The following is a 5,779-nucleotide window of genomic DNA, read 5'->3' on the forward strand; positions in this document are numbered from 1 at the left end:
GCCAAAGTGCTGACCCTGAGCCCCGGACTGTGAAGTCCTGAGGGTGATCCTGAAGGTGACATGCTGAAGCCAGTCCTTTGTTTTACAAACTTCCCCTTCTGACTGCGTATAGGTGTGGTCTTACCTTGACTTAATGGTCTTAGCTTTTGTGATGGTATATAGGTGTGGTCTTAACTTGACCTTGTGGTCTTAGTTTTTACAGTACTATTGTCTATCTTTCTCATGCCTGCCTGTGACTGGAATCACTCTTGAGGTGTGCCCTTGAAACTAGTATATAAACACCTAGAGTTAGAAATAAAATTGCAGCAGCATTTGCAAACTTCACCTCGGTGTTGAGTGCTTTTGTCTGACTGTCATCGCCGAACCTGCTCCCACCTTTCAGAGAACCTGTATCTCCTCGTGAAATCCCGTGTTTGCTGCCCTACGGTCGGTAGCAGATGTGACCTGTCAATCACAGAGATCCAGGACATACGCCCAAGCCCTGCACTTGGGACAGCCTAGAGAATGTTATCTTCAAGATAATCAATTCTTCTTGCAAGAACTCAAGCAGGTTTATGATGGGATGGCCTAGGTTTGACACAGCCTGAGAAGTGGAGGATACAAAAGATGGCCACCGCTACGCTCTTGGCCACTGTGCTCTCTTCCATAGTGAGTTCACTCTCACCCTGTGGAGTATATGTCTTTTCCTGCTTTTAATTGGCCTACATTCCCTCTGCAGAGCATGTTTCTTTTTTTACCTTTAATAAATGTAAAACCTCACTTCCTTATGTATTCATCTTGGCTAATTCTTTGTTCAGGACAGAAAGAAATTTCTTTGTTCAGAAAACACCTCTAGAAAAAGAGACCTCAGAACTCACAGGAGTTGACATTTCAACTTCTTGGTTGTGTGTGTTTGAGACAAGGTCTCCCTATGTAGTTTAGGCTTGTTTGAACTCACTATGTAGCCCAGGCTGTCCTGGAACTCATGGCAATCCTCCTGCCTCAGCCTTCCAAGTGCTGGGATTACAGGTATGTAACATCATACCCAGGTTCAACTTACTTGGGATTTTGGTTTGGGACTTTCCTGTCCTTCCCAGGGAGTCTTGGAAGAATGACTAATGATATTTAAAGATTCCTTTTTTTTTTTGAGATAGGGTCTCACTCACTATGTAGTTCAGGCTCAGTATGTAGCCCAAGCTGGCTTTAAACTCATGGCAATCCTCCTGCCTCAGCCTTCCAAGTGCTGGGATTACAGACATGGGCCACCATGCCCAGTTGCAGTCATTCATCTAGCAAACATTTCCAAAGTAACTATTACATGCCAGGCACTGTTCTAGGTGCCAGGGACACAGCAACAAACACAGCTGTGAGGGGCGCACTGTTGAGTTAACAGTTTAGAGAAGGAAAATATGCTACGAACAATAGGCAGTAAGTAAACAATAAGACCAAAACAGACACAGTAATTTCATGTGATTGTCACCCACGGTGTGTAAGGCAACTGTGTGGGCCATCTCCATGGCAACTGTGCAGTGCTGTCCATGGCCTGGGCACCATCAAGCCTGATGGTACCTGTGTAGGAAGCCTTAAAGAGCAATGAAAAGACACCACCCCACCCCACCCCCGTGTCCTCACTCCATCTGCCCACCCCCAAATTCCTCAAGGCAGTAACCCCTCCCCTTCCATTTATTTATTTTTGGTGCTGGGAATCTGACTCAGGACCTTGAGCTTGTCAGGCAGACAGATGTCACTGAGCTAAATCCCCAGCCCTTACCTTTAAATTCTTCTCTGCCTGCTCCACCCTGATTCCCCTTTGGGACTCAGCCCCTTTGCATTAAATAAACAAGCCTTGTTGCTCATACAGTGCCTTCCCAGAATATTCTCTCTCTCTCTCTCTCTCTCTCTCTCTCTCTCTCTCTCTCTCTCTCTCTCCCTCTCCCTCATACAGTGATACGCCTTAGGAGAGAACTAAGCAAGGGTGTCGCAGAGTACAAGCACTAGGGAGGTATCTGCTCTTTTCTGGGGAGGTGACATTTGAGCTGAGATTTGAAAAAGTACACTGTGTTAGATGCTGGGGAAGAATGCTCCTAGCAGAAAGAACGTCAGTCACAAAAGGGCTAGGGCGGGAAAACTACTTGGTTACTGTGGCTAAAGTACAGTGAGAGAGGGGACCATAGTTATACTAGTGTAATTAATGTTAGGTGGGGCCAGCTCATGCAGGGCCCTTTCTATTGCAGCTCTAACAAATTGCTCCATATATAATGGCTCAGAACAACCTATTTTAGCTTCCATGCATAACTGAGAACATGTGGTATTTGTCTTTGTGTTTGGTTAATTTCACTTTACACCATGTCCTCTAGGTTTATCCATGTTCCTGCAAGTGACAGGATTTCATTTTTTTTTTTCCTTTGGTACCAAGAATCAAACTGAGAGCCTCATGCTTGCAGGCAGGCACTGTGCTGCTGAGCTACATCCCCAGCCCTCATTCCTTTTTGTAGCCAGAGGACTCACCATGATACAGAGAACTTTTGTAAATAATCTAAAAACCTAAACAATGTTAGGAAAATGTAAAAAGACCTCCGCTGTCTCTAACAGCAGTCTGCTTCGTCTAGTACAAAACTGACAGACACCGGAGGCGCTGACCACGAAGTGGGACACCTGGCCTCGTCCCTGAACTTGACCACCCTCTTCCTGTGCGCTAGGACAGACAGCCCAGAGGAATCCTGAGGTGACTCCCTAACTGTAAGGAAGTGTTGCGTCTGGGTAAAGCTAACTGTCTGGTTACTGTAACTTGTACATGGGAGATGTGAACTGAGGAACTGAAATGTAGCCACCTGAATGAGATCATGACTGAGACCTATAACAGGGGAGCTGCAACCCAGTAGGAGGTTGATCGACCACTGGCACTGCCTTTTTGAGTGGGATTCAACCTTTGCTAGCAAAATAAACTCTGTATTATTTTACTTCCATTCAGCTCGTCTCTATGTGCGTGTCACTTGCCAGTTCTTTCCCCAACAACCACTGGGAATGTATGCCACACTTTCTTTACCCATCCACCTGCTGATGGGGACCTAGGTTGATTCCCTATCTTGGCTATTGTAGAACAGTCCTACAACAAACATGTAAGCACAGATATCTCTTCAATATACTGTTTTCCTTTCCACCTTATATATTGGATAGATTCACATTAGTAGGAGTGCTAGAGCACATGATATTTCTGTTTTTGTTTTCTGAGGAACCTCCGCACTGTTTCCAATAACGGCCATCGTAATGTACGTTTCCCACTAAGCCTGTAGACTTCGCCTTTCTCTGTATCCTCGATAGTCTTCGTTATTGTGTTTTTTGAGAACAGCCCTTCTAACTAGGGTGAGATATTTCATTGAGGTTGACTTCATAGACACGTCACTGGCTACAGTAGGGTAGTTGCCTTAGGTAAGACAGAAATCACAGACTGGTCCTAAGGTAAAAATAAAAGCTTAATACAGAAAAGAAGTGGCAGAGACTTAGCTCAGTGGTTTTGCTGCCAGCCTCGCAAGCGGAAGGACCCATGTTTGGTCCCCAGTACAAAAAAAAAAAAAAAAATCAAAACAAACAGAAAAGAAGTAAACTGGGTACCCCAACAGGCAAATTTTAGTTAAGGACATTAAAACTGACTACTAAGGCAATCCACTTTTCAGGTCCCCTCTTACCTCTCTCAGGAGCTGTCTCTCAATAAGATTCCTACTCTTAACCTCAAAATAAATAAATAAATTAATTTTTTTAAACTGACTACTAGCCTGCTGTGGTGTAGGATGCCTTTAGTTGTAGCATTCTGGGAGGATGAGGCAGGAGGAAGGCAGATTCACACCTAGCTTTGGCAATTTAGGAAGATCCTGTCTCAAAATAAACAATAAAGCTGGTCATGGTGGCACACATGCTGTAATCCCAGCACTCAGGAGGCTGAGGCAGAAGGATTGCTGTGAGTTTGGGGTCAGCCTGGGCTACACACTGAATTCAAGGCCAGCCTGACTACATAGTGAAAGCTTGTCTCAGAAAAACAAAAAACAGGCTGGGCGAGGTGGGGCATACCTGTAATCCCAGCACTCGGGAGGCTGAGGCAGGAGGATCACTGTGAGTTTGAAACCAGTATGCGCTTGCAAGGCACATTCATTCATTTTATTTAATTAATTTATTTATTTATTGAGACAGAGTCTTACTATGTATTCCAGTTGAGTACTGGGATTTTAGGTGTGTCACCACACCCAGTTTAAAAGTCGGTACTAGAGGGCAGGGGATTTAGCTCAGTGGTTCTGCTACCTGCCTTGCAAGCACAAGGTCCCAAATTTGATCTCTGGTACCAAAAAGAAAAAAAAAAAAAAAGTAGCTACTAGAAAATTAAAAATCACATGTGTATCTTTAAGGAAATGCAAAGGAACGGAAGTTAACCCCTGTATATTTTCAGGCCATAGTACAATAAAATTGGAGATTAATAGCATAAGAAACCGCAAAAACCCCACAAACACATGGAAATTGAATAACACACTCCTGAACGACTGATGGGTCACAGAGGAAATTAAAGAAGAAATTAGTTTCTACAATTAAATGATAATGCCAATACAACATACAAGAATCTATGGGACACAATGAAAGCAGTTTTACAAAGGAAATTCATAGCAGTGAATGCCCATACTAGAAAAACAAAAAGAGCTCAAATAAACAACCCAATGCCTCAAGCTCCTAGAAAAAGAAGAGCAAGACAAACCCAAAGCTTATACAAGGGGGGAAATTATAAAGATCAGAGCAGAAATTAATGCAATGCAGACTAAGAAAATGATACAAAAAAATCAATCAAAGAGCTGGTTTTTTGAAATAATAAATAGAATTGGGGCTGCAGATTTAGCTCAGTGGTTCTGCTGCCTGCTTCACAAGCACAAGGACCAGAGTTCAATTCCTGGTACCAAAAAAAAAAAAAAAAAAAAAGAATAAATAAAATTGATAAACCATTAGCCAACATCAAAAAAGGAAAGCTTCAAATCCATGCAATTAAGAAAGAAAAAGGTGCCAGGTGAGGTGGCGCATGCCTGTAATCATAGCACTTGGGAGGCTAAAGTGGGAGGGTCTCTTTGAGACCAGCCTGAGCTACACAGTGAGTTCCAGGTCAGTCTTATACATAGTGAGACCCTGTCTCAAAAGACCAAAGACCAAAAACAAACAAACAAAAAAACCAAAAAAAAAAAAGTGAAGTCACAACAGATCCAGCAGAAATCCAGAGGGGATCATCAATACCTACCGAGAACATGTACTGTAATAAAATGAAAAACATTGAAGAAATGGACAGATTCTTAGATATATATGAATTGCCAAAGTTGAATGAAGATATAAAAATTCTAAACACCCCAATTACAATCAGTGAAATTGAAAACATAATTAAAAATTTACCAACAGGGACCTAGGATTTAGTTCAGTGGTTCTGACGCCTGTCTCACAAGCACAAGGTCCTGAGTTCAATCCCCTGTACCAAAAAGGAATAAAGATAGGAAAGGAAGAAATTAAACTGTCATTATTTGCTGATAATATGATATTCTACATGGAAGACCCCAAAAATTCTGCCAAAAGACTTCTAGACTTAATTTATAGATTCAAATTGGGCATGGTGGTGCACACCAATCCCAGCACTAAGGAGGCTGAGGCAGGAGGATCGCTGAATGTTCAAGACCAGCCTGGGCTACATAGCGAGTTCCAGGTCAGTCTCAATACATAGTGAGACCCTGTCTCAAAAAAACCAAAAAAACAACAACAACAACAACAACAACAACAACAACAA

Source organism: Fukomys damarensis, unplaced genomic scaffold, assembly GCF_012274545.1.
Source record: "Fukomys damarensis isolate Sample0158 unplaced genomic scaffold, DMR_v1.0_HiC HiC_scaffold_23, whole genome shotgun sequence".
NCBI lineage: Eukaryota > Metazoa > Chordata > Mammalia > Rodentia > Bathyergidae > Fukomys > Fukomys damarensis.